Source organism: Pseudophryne corroboree, chromosome 6 (genome assembly GCF_028390025.1).
Source record: "Pseudophryne corroboree isolate aPseCor3 chromosome 6, aPseCor3.hap2, whole genome shotgun sequence".
In the NCBI taxonomy this organism is placed as follows: Eukaryota; Metazoa; Chordata; class Amphibia; order Anura; family Myobatrachidae; genus Pseudophryne; species Pseudophryne corroboree.
In genome coordinates this window covers 236,504,417-236,523,656 of record NC_086449.1, presented here as the reverse complement: position 1 = coordinate 236,523,656, position 19,240 = coordinate 236,504,417, and the positions used below count along the sequence as shown (strand labels likewise).

Sequence of the window (19,240 nt, the reverse complement as noted above, 5' to 3'; positions counted from 1 at the left end):
AGGTGTTAAAATCACTTAACTGGCTTAATAAAGGGTCACAGAGTTGGGCCCTGCCTAAATGTCCAATAATCTGAGTCACTCAAGTAATAACCCTAGCGTGGTTGTGCCTATTACTGATTTATGCAGATAACGGTTAGTAAGTTATACACAAGTTGTCATTACGGTGAAAGAAAGACAGTATCAGGCAACAAGTAATCATATGCAAAGTTTGTGCTTAAAGTTGTCATTGTTGTGATCCCATGTATTATACTGAGTTACTACTGTGCTAGTGTACAGACTATATCGCATGCACTGGTTCTTGAAATAAATACACCTGCATTATTAATGAACGTTGTTTTTCATATTCAAAAGTGTGTTACTCATACCTTCAGACCTCTCCGCGAAGAGAATAGGAGTATCATCGTGAAGCTGAGTTCTGGTAAGCACATTGCCATAAGGGGCTAACCTGAGGGTACCACATAAGCTCTCAAAATCAACCTGAAAGTCAGATGGTGTATTGTAGTTATGCCACTTAGATGCAAAAGACTTCTCTTGTACCAAAAATGTGGTACCCCATCAGGGCTCCCGCAGACATTTAAGTGACTTCTGTGCTCTTTTCCCCTTTACAAAATGCAGCCTAGCTGTATGCTTTGTGACGACTTGCAGCAGGGAAACTGTTAAAGCTGCAGCTGGCATGTGTTGGAACAGTTAACTGCTGAGTGCCAGGACTGCTGGCAGTTGGGAGGCAGCCATTTTGAGCAGAGGGTGTTGTGATGGGCTGTTCCTGTAAACCTAGTGATTTTCCTGGTTTCTGTCAGGCGACTGGGGACAGAAAAGTGAGTAGCTGTGAGAAGAAGTACAGCCATCAGTGAAGCTACATGTCAGGGCTGCTGATCACTCCCTGGAGACCTCCCAGCACTGTGTGAGTGACAGAATAGAGAAGTGCGGCCTAGGCAGACTGAGGCGGACCTTTTCTCACTTAGAGGATGGCTGTTCTCCCATCTCAGGAACTGGGAGGTGAGCTGTGTCCTTATGAGGCCGGTGTTAAGCAGTGACTGAAAAGGACAGATTCATTGGGGGATATCCATTTAGGACCGATAGGTGTTTTTCTCCCCATTTTGGTCTGTCACGTGGTACAATTTTCGGGTCCTATGCTTTCGACATATCCTTTTAGCCACTACCCGCATAATTTTTTACCATTATTTTTCCGCTTGATTTGCCTTCTCTCTAAAAAGTTTCCCAATGTTAAAGTATACAGTTATCACAAAAATCATATCCAATTACATGCAAGTGATAAAGTTTCTGTCGATTTTGGCCGTTTTTCCCATGTTATCATTTCACCTACTCTGACATGATGAGATGTGATGTGAATGATAATTTATCTATCTTTTAATTTGTCATTACAAAGGTTGTTGTTTTTTTATGACAGTACATGTTTTTTTTTTTTAATCCACTGAACTTTGTAATTTTTATCATATATTTTAAATAATATTTTACTCCATAAATCCCATGATGCTTTGATCCTGACAGGATGACACCTTCCTGATAAGTAACAGGATATTGTCACTCCTTCATGGGACTGGGAGAAAGCACACAGCATTGTACAGTCTGCCGGTTTGTTAGTTGTTGTTTTTTTTTTTTTTTTGTTAATTTGCATTTTCTTTGTGGTACCTACTTTTTATAGCTGTCTACAAGCATGGAGCCTTTCACTGAGGACATTTGGATGCTCATGATCAAGGCTGGTGTGGCTACACAGCAGGTCATGGCAGATGAAAAAAGTGATCAGGTAACTGTTCCATGTGTTGATCAATTCATATTTACATTCCACGTCCACGCCAGTATCGTACTAGGCGTGTACTGGAGGGTCTTCCTGAGACGGAGGTGATACAAATGTATTGCTTATCCCCTCGGGCGATCTATTTGCTGTACGAGCTGTTGGAGCCACACCTGGAACCTCGGGTGCCCACAAATTATGCTGTATGTGGGATGAGCAAACTACTGTTTGCTCTACATTTTTTGGCGTCAGGCACTGTTCAGCCAACATTGCCCCAATCAGTCGGTGTTGCGCAATCGTCCCTTTCACGTATTTTAACACAGGTCCTTAAGGCATTCCGCAAATTGATGACCCAGTTTCAAATTTCCAGTTACAGACAGCGAAAGATCTGAGACAAAATTGGCCTTTTTCCCAAAACAACAGTTTCCCAATATGCTAGGCGCAATCGACTGTACCCATGTAGCACTCGTACCACCAAGAGAATCAGAGGAATGTTTTCAAAATCAAAAGCTGTTCCATTCGATGAACATTCAGATGGTTTGCGATGCCAAGATGATGATCATCAATCTCCTTGTGGGTTTTCCTGGGTCAGCCCAAGACCTTTATTTTAAGTCAGTCATCGCTGGCTCTTGATTTTGAATCCGGCAAGATCCCAGATGGCTGGCTGTTGAGTAAGTTTTTTTTTTGTTTTTTTTTCACTTTTAATTGATAATTGTGTAGTATTTTTTTTTTTAGGTGATTTTGGTTATCCAAACAAATTTTGGCTACTCACCCCATTATCCGATCCGGAAGGCACTGCTGAGAAAAAGTACCAAGCAACGCACATAGCATCGAGGGGTATTATAGAGAAAATCTTCGGTGTGCTTAAATCCTGCTTCCGGTGTTTAGACCGGTCCGGGGGTACGCTGCAATATTCCCTGTCAAAGGTTTGCAACATTGTAAATGCAAGCTGCATCCTGCATAATATATGTGTCGCCAACCGTTTGACGGAGAATATAGATCTTGGTGTTTGGCCGGATTCGAACATTTGTCTAGCAGTGCCGGAAGGTATGAATGGAGGAGGTATTTCCCGTCGCCGCGATCAATGGCAAATCCTAATTGATTCAGTCTTTTCTGGTAAGTTTTTATATTTCATTTTTTTTTCTCTTGTCTTATTGATATTGGCTTGCATAACCAATGGTTCTATTTTGCTAATGAACTTTTAGGGTGCTCATTATCCAGTTTTTTTGGGATGGTTGTTTGTACCCTTGTTTGGTTCTGGAGTTATGGGCTCCAGTTGTTTGTTTAAGGCATTGTGCCTTTTTTTGTAATTTTACTACATTGGTCCATTTTTTTAATGGAGGTCATTCTGAGTTGATCGCAGTAGCAAGTTTGTTAGCAGTTGGGCAAAACCATGTGCACTGCAGGGGGGCAGATATAACATGTGCAGAGAGAGTTAGATGTGGGTGGGTTATTTTGTTTCTGTGCAGGGTAAATACTGACTGCTTTATTTTTAGACTGCAATTTAGATTTCAGTTTGAATACACCCCACCGAAATCTAACTCTAACTGCACGTTATATCTGTCCCCCCTGCAGTGCACATGGTTTTGCCCAACTGCTAACAAAATTCCTGCTGCGATCAACTTGGAATTACCCCCTATGTGTGTTTGTTTATATATATATAACTTCTAAATATTTATTTTTTAATTTAAATTTTTTCTGTATCTATGATATATATATATATATATAGATATATATATGTACATATATATATATATATATATAAATCTGTGTATATATATATATATATATTAGAGATGAGCGCCTGAAATTTTTCGGGTTTTGTGTTTTGGTTTTGGGTTCGGTTCCGCGGCCGTGTTTTGGGTTCGAACGCGTTTTGGCAAAACCTCACCGAATTTTTTTTGTCGGATTCGGGTGTGTTTTGGATTCGGGTGTTTTTTTCAAAAAACACTAAAAAACAACTTAAATCATAGAATTTGGGGGTCATTTTGATCCCAAAGTATTATTAACCTCAAAAACCATAATTTACACTCATTTTCAGTCTATTCTGAATACCTCACACCTCACAATATTATTTTTAGTCCTAAAATTTGCACCGAGGTCGCTGTGTGAGTAAGATAAGCGACCCTAGTGGCCGACACAAACACCGGGCCCATCTAGGAGTGGCACTGCAGTGTCACGCAGGATGTCCCTTCCAAAAAACCCTCCCCAAACAGCACATGACGCAAAGAAAAAAAGAGGCGCAATGAGGTAGCTGTGTGAGTAAGATTAGCGACCCTAGTGGCCGACACAAACACCGGGCCCATCTAGGAGTGGCACTGCAGTGTCACGCAGGATGTCCCTTCCAAAAAACCCTCCCCAAACAGCACATGACGCAAAGAAAAAAAGAGGCGCAATGAGGTAGCTGTGTGAGTAAGATTAGCGACCCTAGTGGCCGACACAAACACCGGGCCCATCTAGGAGTGGCACTGCAGTGTCACGCAGGATGTCCCTTCCAAAAAACCCTCCCCAAACAGCACATGACGCAAAGAAAAAAAGAGGCGCAATGAGGTAGCTGACTGTGTGAGTAAGATTAGCGACCCTAGTGGCCGACACAAACACCGGGCCCATCTAGGAGTGGCACTGCAGTGTCACGCAGGATGTCCCTTCCAAAAAACCCTCCCCAATCAGCACATGATGCAAAGAAAAAGAAAAGAAAAAAGAGGTGCAAGATGGAATTGTCCTTGGGCCCTCCCACCCACCCTTATGTTGTATAAACAAAACAGGACATGCACACTTTAACCAACCCATCATTTCAGTGACAGGGTCTGCCACACGACTGTGACTGATATGACGGGTTGGTTTGGACCCCCCCCAAAAAAGAAGCAATTAATCTCTCCTTGCACAAACTGGCTCTACAGAGGCAAGATGTCCACCTCATCTTCACCCTCCGATATATCACCGTGTACATCCCCCTCCTCACAGATTATCAATTCGTCCCCACTGGAATCCACCATCTCAGCTCCCTGTGTACTTTGTGGAGGCAATTGCTGCTGGTCAATGTCTCCGCGGAGGAATTGATTATAATTCATTTTAATGAACATCATCTTCTCCACATTTTCTGGATGTAACCTCGTACGCCGATTGCTGACAAGGTGAGCGGCGGCACTAAACACTCTTTCGGAGTACACACTTGTGGGAGGGCAACTTAGGTAGAATAAAGCCAGTTTGTGCAAGGGCCTCCAAATTGCCTCTTTTTCCTGCCAGTATAAGTACGGACTGTGTGACGTGCCTACTTGGATGCGGTCACTCATATAATCCTCCACCATTCTATCAATGTTGAGAGAATCATATGCAGTGACAGTAGACGACATGTCCGTAATCGTTGTCAGGTCCTTCAGTCCGGACCAGATGTCAGCATCAGCAGTCGCTCCAGACTGCCCTGCATCACCGCCAGCGGGTGGGCTCGGAATTCTGAGCCTTTTCCTCGCACCCCCAGTTGCGGGAGAATGTGAAGGAGGAGATGTTGACAGGTCGCGTTCCGCTTGACTTGACAATTTTGTCACCAGCAGGTCTTTCAACCCCAGCAGACTTGTGTCTGCCGGAAAGAGAGATCCAAGGTAGGCTTTAAATCTAGGATCGAGCACGGTGGCCAAAATGTAGTGCTCTGATTTCAACAGATTGACCACCCGTGAATCCTTGTTAAGCGAATTAAGGGCTGCATCCACAAGTCCCACATGCCTAGCGGAATCGCTCCCTTTTAGCTCCTTCTTCAATGCCTCCAGCTTCTTCTGCAAAAGCCTGATGAGGGGAATGACCTGACTCAGGCTGGCAGTGTCTGAACTGACTTCACGTGTGGCAAGTTCAAAGGGCATCAGAACCTTGCACAACGTTGAAATCATTCTCCACTGCACTTGAGACAGGTGCATTCCACCTCCTATATCGTGCTCAATTGTATAGGCTTGAATGGCCTTTTGCTGCTCCTCCAACCTCTGAAGCATATAGAGGGTTGAATTCCACCTCGTTACCACTTCTTGCTTCAGATGATGGCAGGGCAGGTTCAGTAGTTTTTGGTGGTGCTCCAGTCTTCTGTACGTGGTGCCTGTACGCCGAAAGTGTCCCGCAATTTTTCTGGCCACCGACAGCATCTCTTGCACGCCCCTGTCGTTTTTAAAAAAATTCTGCACCACCAAATTCAAGGTATGTGCAAAACATGGGACGTGCTGGAATTTGCCCATATTTAATGCACACACAATATTGCTGGCGTTGTCCGATGCCACAAATCCACAGGAGAGTCCAATTGGGGTAAGCCATTCCGCGATGATCTTCCTCAGTTGCCGTAAGAGGTTTTCAGCTGTGTGCGTATTCTGGAAAGCGGTGATACAAAGCGTAGCCTGCCTAGGAAAGAGTTGGCGTTTGCGAGATGCTGCTACTGGTGCCGCCGCTGCTGTTCTTGCGGCGGGAGTCCATACATCTACCCAGTGGGCTGTCACAGTCATATAGTCCTGACCCTGCCCTGCTCCACTTGTCCACATGTCCGTGGTTAAGTGGACATTGGGTACAACTGCATTTTTTAGGACACTGGTGAGTCTTTTTCTGACGTCCGTGTACATTCTCGGTATCGCCTGCCTAGAGAAGTGGAACCTAGATGGTATTTGGTAACGGGGGCACACTGCCTCAATAAATTGTCTAGTTCCCTGTGAACTAACGGCGGATACCGGACGCACGTCTAACACCAACATAGTTGTCAAGGCCTCAGTTATCCGCTTTGCAGTAGGATGACTGCTGTGATATTTCATCTTCCTCGCAAAGGACTGTTGAACAGTCAATTGCTTACTGGAAGTAGTACAAGTGGGCTTACGACTTCCCCTCTGGGATGACCATCGACTCCCAGCGGCAACAACAGCAGCGCCAGCAGCAGTAGGCGTTACACGCAAGGATGCATCGGAGGAATCCCAGGCAGGAGAGGACTCGTCAGAATTGCCAGTGACATGGCCTGCAGGACTATTGGCATTCCTGGGGAAGGAGGAAATTGACACTGAGGGAGTTGGTGGGGTGGTTTGCGTGAGCTTGGTTACAAGAGGAAGGGATTTACTGGTCAGTGGACTGCTTCCGCTGTCACCCAAAGTTTTTGAACTTGTCACTGACTTATTATGAATGCGCTGCAGGTGACGTATAAGGGAGGATGTTCCGAGGTGGTTAACGTCCTTACCCCTACTTATTACAGCTTGACAAAGGGAACACACGGCTTGACACCTGTTGTCCGCATTTCTGGTGAAATACCTCCACACCGAAGAGCTGATTTTTTTGGTATTTTCACCTGGCATGTCAACGGCCATATTCCTCCCACGGACAACAGGTGTCTCCCCGGGTGCCTGACTTAAACAAACCACCTCACCATCAGAATCCTCCTGGTCAATTTCCTCCCCAGCGCCAGCAACACCCATATCCTCCTCATCCTGGTGTACTTCAACACTGACATCTTCAATCTGACTATCAGGAACTGGACTGCGGGTGCTCCTTCCAGCACTTGCAGGGGGCGTGCAAATGGTGGAAGGCGCATGCTCTTCACGTCCAGTGTTGGGAAGGTCAGGCATCGCAACCGACACAATTGGACTCTCCTTGTGGATTTGGGATTTCGAAGAATGCACAGTTCTTTGCTGTGCTGCTTTTGCCAGCTTGAGTCTTTTCATTTTTCTAGCGAGAGGCTGAGTGCTTCCATCCTCATGTGAAGCTGAACCACTAGCCATGAACATAGGCCAGGGCCTCAGCCGTTCCTTTCCACTCCGTGTGGTAAATGGCATATTGGCAAGTTTACGCTTCTCCTCCGACAATTTTATTTTAGGTTTTGGAGTCCTTTTTTTACTGATATTTGGTGTTTTGGATTTGACATGCTCTGTACTATGACATTGGGCATCGGCCTTGGCAGACGACGTTGCTGGCATTTCATCGTCTCGGCCATGACTAGTGGCAGCAGCTTCAGCACGAGGTGGAAGTGGATCTTGATCTTTCCCTAATTTTGGAACCTCAACATTTTTGTTCTCCATATTTTAATAGGCACAACTAAAAGGCACCTCAGGTAAACAATGGAGATGGATGGATTGGATACTAGTATACAATTATGGACGGGCTGCCGAGTGCCGACACAGAGGTAGCCACAGCCGTGAACTACCGCACTGTACTGTGTCTGCTGCTAATATATAGACTGGTTGATAAAGAGATAGTATACTCGTAACTAGTATGTATGTATAAAGAAAGAAAAAAAAACGACGGTTAGGTGGTATATACAATTATGGACGGGCTGCCGAGTGCCGACACAGAGGTAGCCACAGCCGTGAACTACCGCACTGTACTGTGTCTGCTGCTAATATATAGACTGGTTGATAAAGAGATAGTATACTCGTAACTAGTATGTATGTATAAAGAAAGAAAAAAAAACCACGGTTAGGTGGTATATACAATTATGGACGGGCTGCCGAGTGCCGACACAGAGGTAGCCACAGCCGTGAACTACCGCACTGTACTGTGTCTGCTGCTAATATATAGACTGGTTGATAAAGAGATAGTATACTCGTAACTAGTATGTATGTATAAAGAAAGAAAAAAAAAACACGGTTAGGTGGTATATACAATTATGGACGGGCTGCCGAGTGCCGACACAGAGGTAGCCACAGCCGTGAACTACCGCACTGTACTGTGTCTGCTGCTAATATATAGACTGGTTGATAAAGAGATAGTATACTCGTAACTAGTATGTATGTATAAAGAAAGAAAAAAAAAACACGGTTAGGTGGTATATACAATTATGGACGGGCTGCCGAGTGCCGACACAGAGGTAGCCACAGCCGTGAACTACCGCACTGTACTGTGTCTGCTGCTAATATATAGACTGGTTGATAAAGAGATAGTATACTCGTAACTAGTATGTATGTATAAAGAAAGAAAAAAAAACCACGGTTAGGTGGTATATACAATTATGGACGGGCTGCCGAGTGCCGACACAGAGGTAGCCACAGCCGTGAACTACCGCACTGTACTGTGTCTGCTGCTAATATAGACTGGTTGATAAAGAGATAGTATACTCGTAACTAGTATGTATGTATAAAGAAAGAAAAAAAAACCACGGTTAGGTGGTATATACAATTATGGACGGGCTGCCGAGTGCCGACACAGAGGTAGCCACAGCCGTGAACTACCGCACTGTACTGTGTCTGCTGCTAATATAGACTGGTTGATAAAGAGATAGTATACTCGTAACTAGTATGTATGTATAAAGAAAGAAAAAAAAACCACGGTTAGGTGGTATATACAATTATGGACGGGCTGCCGAGTGCCGACACAGAGGTAGCCACAGCCGTGAACTACCGCACTGTACTGTGTCTGCTGCTAATATATAGACTGGTTGATAAAGAGATAGTATACTCGTAACTAGTATGTATGTATAAAGAAAGGAAAAAAAACCACGGTTAGGTGGTATATACAATTATGGACGGGCTGCCGAGTGCCGACACAGAGGTAGCCACAGCCGTGAACTACCGCACTGTACTGTGTCTGCTGCTAATATAGACTGGTTGATAAAGAGATAGTATACTCGTAACTAGTATGTATGTATAAAGAAAGAAAAAAAAACCACGGTTAGGTGGTATATACAATTATGGACGGGCTGCCGAGTGCCGACACAGAGGTAGCCACAGCCGTGAACTACCGCACTGTACTGTGTCTGCTGCTAATATAGACTGGTTGATAAAGAGATAGTATACTCGTAACTAGTATGACTATAAAGAAAGAAAAAAAAACCACGGTTAGGTGGTATATACAATTATGGACGGGCTGCCGAGTGCCGACACAGAGGTAGCCACAGCCGTGAACTACCGCACTGTACTGTGTCTGCTGCTAATATATAGACTGGTTGATAAAGAGATAGTATACTCGTAACTAGTATGTATGTATAAAGAAAGAAAAAAAAACCACGGTTAGGTGGTATATACAATTATGGACGGGCTGCCGAGTGCCGACACAGAGGTAGCCACAGCCGTGAACTACCGCACTGTACTGTGTCTGCTGCTAATATAGACTGGTTGATAAAGAGATAGTATACTACTAATATTATATATACTGGTGGTCAGGTCACTGGTCACTAGTCACACTGGCAGTGGCACTCCTGCAGCAAAAGTGTGCACTGTTTAATTTTAATATAATATTATGTACTCCTGGCTCCTGCTATAACCTATAACTGGCACTGCAGTAGTGCTCCCCAGTCTCCCCCACAATTATAAGCTGTGTGAGCTGAGCAGTCAGACAGATATATAATATATATAGATGATGCAGCACACTGGCCTGAGCCTGAGCAGTGCACACAGATATGGTATGTGACTGACTGAGTCACTGTGTGTATCGCTTTTTTCAGGCAGAGAACGGATATATTAAATAAACTGCACTGTGTGTCTGGTGGTCACTCACTATATAATATATTATGTACTCCTGGCTCCTGCTATAACCTATAACTGGCACTGCAGTAGTGCTCCCCAGTCTCCCCCACAATTATAAGCTGTGTGAGCTGAGCAGTCAGACAGATATATATATAATATTATATATAGATAATAGATGATGCAGCACACTGGCCTGAGCCTGAGCAGTGCACACAGATATGGTATGTGACTGAGTCACTGTGTGCTGTGTATCGCTTTTTTCAGGCAGAGAACGGATTATAAAGTAAACTGCACTGTCCTCACTAGTAAACTCTCTCCACTCAGTCTCTACACTTCTACAGTAACAGTACTCCTCCTAGTCAGCTCCAGTAAATCTCTCTCAGTCTCTTATAATCTAAATGGAGAGGACGCCAGCCACGTCCTCTCCCTATCAATCTCAATGCACGTGTGAAAATGGCGGCGACGCGCGGCTCCTTATATAGAATCCGAGTCTCGCGATAGAATCCGAGCCTCGCGAGAATCCGACAGCGTCATGATGACGTTCGGGCGCGCTCGGGTTAACCGAGCAAGGCGGGAAGATCCGAGTCGCTCGGACCCGTGAAAAAAAACATGAAGTTCTGGCGGGTTCGGATTCAGAGAAACCGAACCCGCTCATCTCTAATATATATATATATATAAACAAATAGAATTGAGCGGCACTCTCAGGACTTTAACAAAGAACGGGTCCTCAGCCCATCATAAGTTTGCAACGTTTCGGTAATTTTATTTCAACCGTCGTCAGGCATATTATGCCTGACGACGGTTGAAATAAAATTACCGAAACGTTGCAAACTTATGATGGGCTGAGGACCCGTTCTTTGTTAAAGTTCTGAGAGTGCCGCTCAATTCTATTTGTTTATACAGTGGATAACTCTGCAAGAGAAGGCACCAGGTATTATATTCATTTAATCAGGAGTGCCGACCACTTGGACATCTATATATATATATATATATATATATATATATATATATATATTCGTCTTAGGTCCGGCACTCCTTGTTCTGTAGCAAATATACAGGTGTATACAGATATACAGATATAGATGCACAGGTGCGGCACTCAAACTGAATAACTGACACTTCAGGCTTGTGGAAAGGTAATCAACGTTTCAATATTTTAAATATTGTCATCAGGATACAAAAGAAAATACAAACATACCTTATATAAGAGAACACCATAAGTGAAATGCCGGCGTCAGGGCCGGGACCGCTCACCATCCCCGCCGCCGCGCTGGAAAATGACGTCATCCACTAAAGGTCTGACACCTGTGTAAAACTTAACCATTCACCAACTAAACAAAACAACCACAGCTGCATAGATACAGAATATCCATTAAAAATGTTTTAAGCCATACTGAGTAACTGAAAAATATGATACAAGTTATATTCCATATCAACATTCAGTTGATACAGATGCTAATTAATAATAAAATACTGGTTATGAATGCCTAGTGAAAACATAATGTGGAAACATGTTATGACAGCAATAGTGAGGGACTGAATCATCTTAAAGAGGCAAATGATATAGAATCATTAAGCCCCTTCGGATGGACAACATTCAGGCGATGGATCCATCTAGCTTCACATTTTAACAATTGCAGTGACCGATCACCCCCCCGACGACTCGGCGGGACCGTGTTGATCATCCTGTAACGAAGGCTGGATAATGTGTGACGTGCTTCAGCAAAGTGCCGAGCGACCGGCTGGTCACTCGTGCCCGATATTAGTGCCGCACGAATAGCTGCCCTATGATTGCCCATCCTCTCTTTAAACTTTGTCTCTGTCTTACCAATATAGTAGAGGCCGCAGGGGCAGAGGAGTTGGTACACTACAAAGGTAGAGTTGCACGTAAAATAATGTAGAATTTTATAGACTTTCCCCGAATGGGGATGATTAAATGAATCTCCTGTTAACAAAAATTGACACGTAGTGCAGGTGCACTTAAAGCAACCCACGCGGGTATTACGTAGGAAAGAAGATCCTCTCTGGGGTACTATGGTGGTATCTGTTCTAACCAAGATGTCTTTTAGGTTACGGCCCCGCGAATAACATGGCATTAATCTATGTTCCCTTAAGTTCAGTTTAGGATCACTCTGTAACATAGGCCAAAGTGATTTAGCTGAATTAACAATGGCAGATGATGATACATTATATTTATTGACCCATGGGAGAATTTTATCCTCTTTGGTTTTTCTAACTGGTACGGAATCGTTAATAAGTGCTTGTCTATCTAATGCTAATACTTTCTGTTTACATTCTTCTAAAGATTCAGCACTATAGCCCCGTTCCAAAAATTTCTGGACCATATCGTCAATTTGCTGTATAGCCGTCGCTAAATTACTGTTAATGCGAAAGGCCCTCAGCATTTGAGAATAAGGAAGCCCTTTAATTAAAGACCTGGGATGACAGCTCTGGGCCCTCAACAGGGTATTCCTGTCAGTGGGTTTGGAAAATAAACTTGTGCAGATAGCATGGTCAACGATAGATACATGTACATCAAGAAAATCCAATGCTTCTTTACTAAAAGTATAAGTAAATTTGATAGGGCTATCTGAAGCATTATGTTCCTCTATCCTACTCTGGAGGATGCCAATGTCACCCCTCCAAATCAAGAAAAGGTCATCTATGTACCTAAAAAATAAAGCATTGTTTTGCTTTATATTGCTATCAGAAAAAAATACCAAATCCTCAATGAAAAACATTACCACATTAGCATAGGCCGGTGCCATGGAGCTGCCCATGGCACAGCCTTGTACCTGCAAGAAAAATTCATTGTTATAAAGAAAATAATTATTATGCAAAATGAGATTGAATAGCTGCAAAATAATTTCAATTTTATCACATGAAAAGGTACTTTTAGATTCCAAAAAAACCCGCAGTGTATGTAATCCTAAACTATGCGGAATAGACATATATAAGTTGACAACGTCAATGCCAATCAACCAACAGTTCTTATCAAGCCCAGAGACCATCTGTAATTTCCTCAAAAATGTAGTAGTATCTAGGAGAAAAGTCTCTTCGCTCTGAATCAACAGCTGCAACAAAGAGTCCAGAAATGTAGATACCGGCTGGAATAAAGAACCTTGCGCAGAGACAATGGGACGTCCCGGGGGCGGATTTAAACCTTTGTGCACCTTCGGAATGGTGTAAAAAAATAGGGGTTCTTGGAAAACCAGGATACAAGGCTTCAAAGATTTTATCAGTAATCAAACCCATATCTAATGCTGCTAACAAAAGTTGATGTAATTCCTTTTTACAGCCCTTCGACGGGTCACCAGATAACTTCCTGTATACTGACATATCTGATAGCTGTCGACTTGCCTCCTTATGATAATCACTAAGATCCTGGAGAACAATGGCACCGCCTTTGTCCGCTTGACGGATAATTAAATTTTTGTTGCTTGATAAGGTCTTAAGGGCTTGTCTCTCGCATACGGATAGGTTAGGATGAATTTTACTAAATGAATTAGAGACTGAAATAGCCTCATGGTCCAATAACCTTACAAAGGTTTTAATAGTAGGATTAGCTGAAGTAGGATCAAACTTTGACCGTGCACAAAATTTCTTAAGCTGGGGGGGAATCCGTTCCTCCTTATGAACAGTCTCAGTACCAAAATGTTCCCTAAGTCTGAGGCTTCTTGCCAATTCATATTTCTCCATACCCCACTCAAAACTGTGAAAACGGGAGGTGGGCACGAACGAAAGTCCTTTAGATAGGAGACTAGTCTCACCATCTGTTAATTCATGAGAAGAAAGATTAAAAATCAAACTTTTCTGGACAGAGGAGGGTGGCCTACCGTTCCCTTGCCTTTTGCATTGCTTGCCCCTCCGCGTGCACCTTCTTTGTGGCTTACTGAATGGGTATCCTTTACTACCTTGGAACGTGCCCCTAAAGGGGCTGACGCCATGTCAGACTTCTCCTGTTCACTATTGGAGCTGGCATATTCATTTGAAGAATCCGTCTCAAACCGCCTTGCACCACGGGAACGGGGATATTTATTCCTTCTAAAATTTCGTTCCTGTGAAGGATTGCCTGACAGCCATTTATAGACAGTATGTCTCTCATAATCACCTTCAACTTTAGATAACTTTTTCTTTTTAAATTGTAGGAGATCACGCTTATAAGTAACCAGTTGTTGTTTCAGTCGCTCCATCCAGTCAGTGCTTTCGTCCAAAGACAATGTCGGCAGATAGGTCGTCTCAAATTGTATAATATTATCCTTAATAAGCTGAGACTCTTTTGATGCCTGTTCAATTACCAGAATCATTAAATCAAAAGAACAACGATTCAAGATCCCTATCCACTTTTTACAAAAGGAGGGATCGAATCTCCCGATTGTGGGGCAATTCCGCACCCAGAAACCCCGAGGAACCTTCTTGCTTTTGTAATAATCACTCAAAGATAACCCATGTAAGTGAAAGTCTATCTCCTTCTTTTTTAGACGCAGTAAATCTCTGTATAGTATATCAGGTGCTGTAGCCTCCACCTCATCTTTCATTCCTGCATCATGAAAGATAGCCTCTACTTCTGACTCTGAAAAAGTATGTATATCCCCAACTGGGAAGTGAAACAACGCTGTCGCATCCTCCACACCTGACACCACATCAGCCATGTTGCTCAGTAAATTCAAGTTGCCCACGGCAACAGCACCAAACGTGCACAAACACTGCTCTATGCAGCTATAAGTCCACCGTTAAAATCAACTCTGTACTTAAACAGCATGAATTACATCCACTTGTGATGACACAATAAATTTGCAGGGTGCCCTGACTGAGTACTCACTCCACGGTGTCTACTCAAAATATTCGTCTTAGGTCCGGCACTCCTTGTTCTGTAGCAACTGCGTCGGTGCCCTCACAAACAGGTGTAAGATATAGATGCACAGGTGCGGCACTCAAACTGAATAACTGACACTTCAGGCTTGTGGAAAGGTAATCAACGTTTCAATATTTTAAATATTGTCATCAGGATACAAAAGAAAATACAAACATACCTTATATAAGAGAACACCACAAGTGAAATGCCGGCGTCAGGGCCGGGACCGCTCACCCTCCCCGCAGCCGTGCTGGAAAATGACGTCATCCACTAAGGGTCTGACACCTGTGCAAAACTTAACCATTCACCAACTAAACAAAACAACCACAGCTGCATAGATACAGAATATCCATTAAAAATGTTTTAAGCCATACTGAGTAACTGAAAAATTTGATACAAGTTATATTCCATATCAACATTCAGTTGATACAGACGACTCGGCAGGACCGTGTCAATCATCCTGTAACGAAGGCTGGATAATGTGTGACGTGCTTCAGCAAAGTGCCGAGCGACAGATGATGATACATTATATTTATTGTATCATCATCTGCCATTGTTAAATCAGCTAAATCACTTTGGCCTATGTTACAGAGTGATCTTAAACTGAACTTAAGGGAACACAGATTAATGCCATGTTATTCGCGGGGCCGTAACCTAAAAGACATCTTGGTTAGAACAGATACCACCATAGTACCCCAGAGAGGATCTTCTTTCCTACGTAATACCCGCGTGGGTTGCTTTAAGTGCACCTGCACTACGTGTCAATTTTTGTTAACAGGAGATTCATTTAATCATCCCCATTCGGGGAAAGTCTATAAAATTCAACATTATTTTACGTGCGACTCTACCTTTGTAGTGTACCAACTCCTCTGCCCCTGCGGGCTCTGCTATATTGGTAAGACAGAGACAAAGTTTAAAGAGAGGATGGGCAATCATAGGGCAGCTATTCGTGCGGCACTAATATCGGGCACGAGTGACCAGCCGGTCGCTCGGCACTTTGCTGAAGCACGTCACACATTATCCAGCCTTCGTTACAGGATGATCGACACGGTCCCGCCGAGTCGTCGGGGGGGTGATCGGTCACTGCAATTGTTAAAATGTGAAGCTAGATGGATCCATCGCCTGAATGTTGTCCATCCGAAGGGGCTTAATGATTCTATATCATTTGCCTCTTTAAGATGATTCAGTCCCTCACTATTGCTGTCATAACATGTTTCCACATTATGTTTTCACTAGGCATTCATAACCAGTATTTTATTATTAATTAGCATCTGTATCAACTGAATGTTGATATGGAATATAACTTGTATCATATTTTTCAGTTACTCAGTATGGCTTAAAACATTTTTAATGGATATTCTGTATCTATGCAGCTGTGGTTGTTTTGTTTAGTTGGTGAATGGTTAAGTTTTACACAGGTGTCAGACCCTTAGTGGATGACGTCATTTTCCAGCGCGGCGGCGGGGAGGGTGAGCGGTCCCGGTCCTGACGCCGGCATTTCACTTGTGGTGTTCTCTTATATAAGGTATGTTTGTATTTTCTTTTGTATCCTGATGACAATATTTAAAATATTGAAACGTTGATTACCTTTCCACAAGCCTGAAGTGTCAGTTATTCAGTTTGAGTGCCGCACCTGTGCATCTATATATATATATATATACACACACACACACACACACACACACACACACACACACACACACACACACACACACATATATATATATAATTATTCCTGCCTTGAAATTTAAATTGGAGGCAGTTTGCCCTGTTTTGATTGTCCCCTTTGTGTGGATAAATAAACATTGTACATGTGGTGTGGGGGTGGTTGGTCCGGATGCTGTTGAATTTCCATACCTGTCTAACTTTTCTCCTCCCTTTGTCATGCGTGTGTGTTTGCTGCACAGGAGAACCCCCTTACTGGCTTATCCCTGTCAACCCACCATCCAACTCTGTCTGGGTGTGCTGAAGGGCCATGGTTGAAGATGACTTACCTGGATTCCTGGTGTCTGGTTTCTTTCCAGCTTGTTTCCTCTCCTGGACTCTCGTATCCCATTGGTAGTGGGGTCTCCTGTTGAACTGTGGTATGGGGGGGGGGTCCGGATGCTGTTGAATTTCCTTACCTGTCTAACCTTTCTCCTCCCTTTGTCATGCGTGTGTGTTTGCTGCACAGGAGGACCCCCTACTGGCTTATACTTGTGGACTGTCAACACACCATCCCACTCTGCCTGGGTGTGCTGTAGGACCATGGTTGAAGATACTTACCTGGATCCATGGTGTCCGGTCTCTTTCCATCTTGTTTCCTCTACTGGACTGTCCCGTGCTTGTGAGTATCCCATTGGTAGTGGGGTCTCCTGGGGAGCTGTGGTGTGAGGGGGGGGGGGGGTGGTTGGTTCCGGATGCTGTTGAATTTCCATACCTGTCTAACCTTTCTCCTCCCTTTGTTGTGCGTGTGTGTTTTCTGCACAGCAGGACCCCCTACTGGCTTATCCTTGTGGACTGTCAACCCACCGTCCCACTCTGCCTGGATGTGCTGTAGGGCCATGGTTGAAGATGACTTACCTGGATCCTTGGTGTCCGGTCTCTTTCCAGCTTGTTGCCTCTCCCGGACTCTCCCGTGTTGGTGAGTATCCCACTGGTAGTGGGGTCTCCTGTGAGGGATGGGCTGGTAACATAGGGTATCTCCCACATCTAACAAGGCCTTGCTACCCCCCCCCCCCCCACCCCCCCACCCCAACTATGTAAAACCCAAAAAATTAGGACTAGGGTAGGTCTCAGTGGAGTGGAACAATAATTTCCAATTCCTCTGTAAGCCTTTATTATACATGGCTTCCAGGAACCTTTATACCCTGGCATATGAGCTGACGTCTTGTTCCCATTTTTTTTTAAATTGTCATTTTGGGGATACCATGATTAAACTAAGACCCACAAATGAGTGCTGATAGGCTGAAGTAATAATTAACAGGACAATATTGATGGCCTTTACAGAGGCGGCAATGAAATTGTGCTTTATTAATGTGTTCTGCTGTAGAAGGTTTATGTATTTCCTTACAAATGTTATACTATGGTTTCTGTTTTTCCCCAATAGGATCTGGAAAAACTCCCTAAAATCTGAATTTCACCAGGCAGAAAGTTTGTCTACCTTGACCATCTTGCTGTGGACTGTTGCTAGCCTGTCCCAAAAGTTCAAACACAATTTTTATTGGCTTAACTTATTTTACTGGCTGTATATTAAAGAAAAAAGAAGTTGGATGAACCCACTGTTTTTTTTATTATAGATATAACTTGTCAACTGTAATTTTTAATACACACATATTCAACAGCCAAAATGAGTCAGTGAAAAAGTGCAATCACATGGTTATACAAAAGTCCACAAACTTTTCTTTGTTAAAAGTGTTGTTGTTGTTGTTGTTGTTCTGTAGTTTTTTTGTAATGATCCTGTAAAAATGAGTGAAAAAATAAAATTGAGTTCAAAATTTCTAGTTTTTATTACACTATAAACAACTTTTTACTTATTACTTGTCGTAAACACACCCACCTAGTCACAGCCACACATATACCTAGGCACACCCACACATACCCAGGCATGCCCAGGTAGCCTCACACACATACCCAGCCACACCCAGGTAGCCTCACACATATACCCAGGCACACCCACACATACCCAGGCACTCCCAGGAAACCTCCCACACATACCCAGCCACATCCAGGTAGCCTCACACACATATCAGCCACACCCAGGTAGCCTCACACACATACCCAGGCACACCTCACGTATACAAAATACAGCATACATAAAAATTTTTAACAATATTATTACGGTGCCTTTATTTGGAGCTAGAGGGCTGTTGTTCTCCCTCTTCCTCTTCAGTAGTCAGTGTTGGGTGGGGGTCCAAAACCTCATCCAGAGGCGGAGATCTTTGTAGTTCTCTCTGAGGCTGGCGGACTAGTCCATGATGCTGCTCTACATGCTGCTGTGTGTAAAAGGAAAGATGGATTCCAGGATATCCACCATTAGAGGATGGTGGCTGGTACCCTGCTGACAATGTGCCTAAAATTAAGTGGAGTATATCGTTCACATTTTGTATATTACTAGCAATTAGACATGCATTTGTGGACATTTGTGTGTAACTGTCCCTAAAATGTTCCATACATGTGGTCTGGCAGGTAGTTTGGTCAACCATTTTGGCCATGCTGGTTCCCAAAATCCCAAGTTTTTCATCC

General features: G+C 43.6%; 1 long non-coding RNA gene across 4 annotated transcripts; it reads left to right on the top strand.

Annotated features, from left to right (window-relative positions):
* The first annotated feature begins 710 nt into the window (after positions 1–710).
* Positions 711–18,492, top strand: LOC134935156 (uncharacterized). 4 transcript variants are annotated; one of them, XR_010179946.1, is made up of 7 exons: positions 711–996; positions 1,664–1,765; positions 2,489–2,869; positions 16,924–17,074; positions 17,190–17,342; positions 17,489–17,639; positions 18,105–18,492. It is a non-coding gene; the product is annotated as an uncharacterized LOC134935156 (long non-coding RNA). The 4 variants fall into 4 exon arrangements; XR_010179945.1 differs by having other exon boundaries at positions 16,924–17,100; XR_010179948.1 differs by having other exon boundaries at positions 16,924–17,100; positions 17,486–17,639.
* Positions 18,493–19,240: the final 748 nt, after the last annotated feature.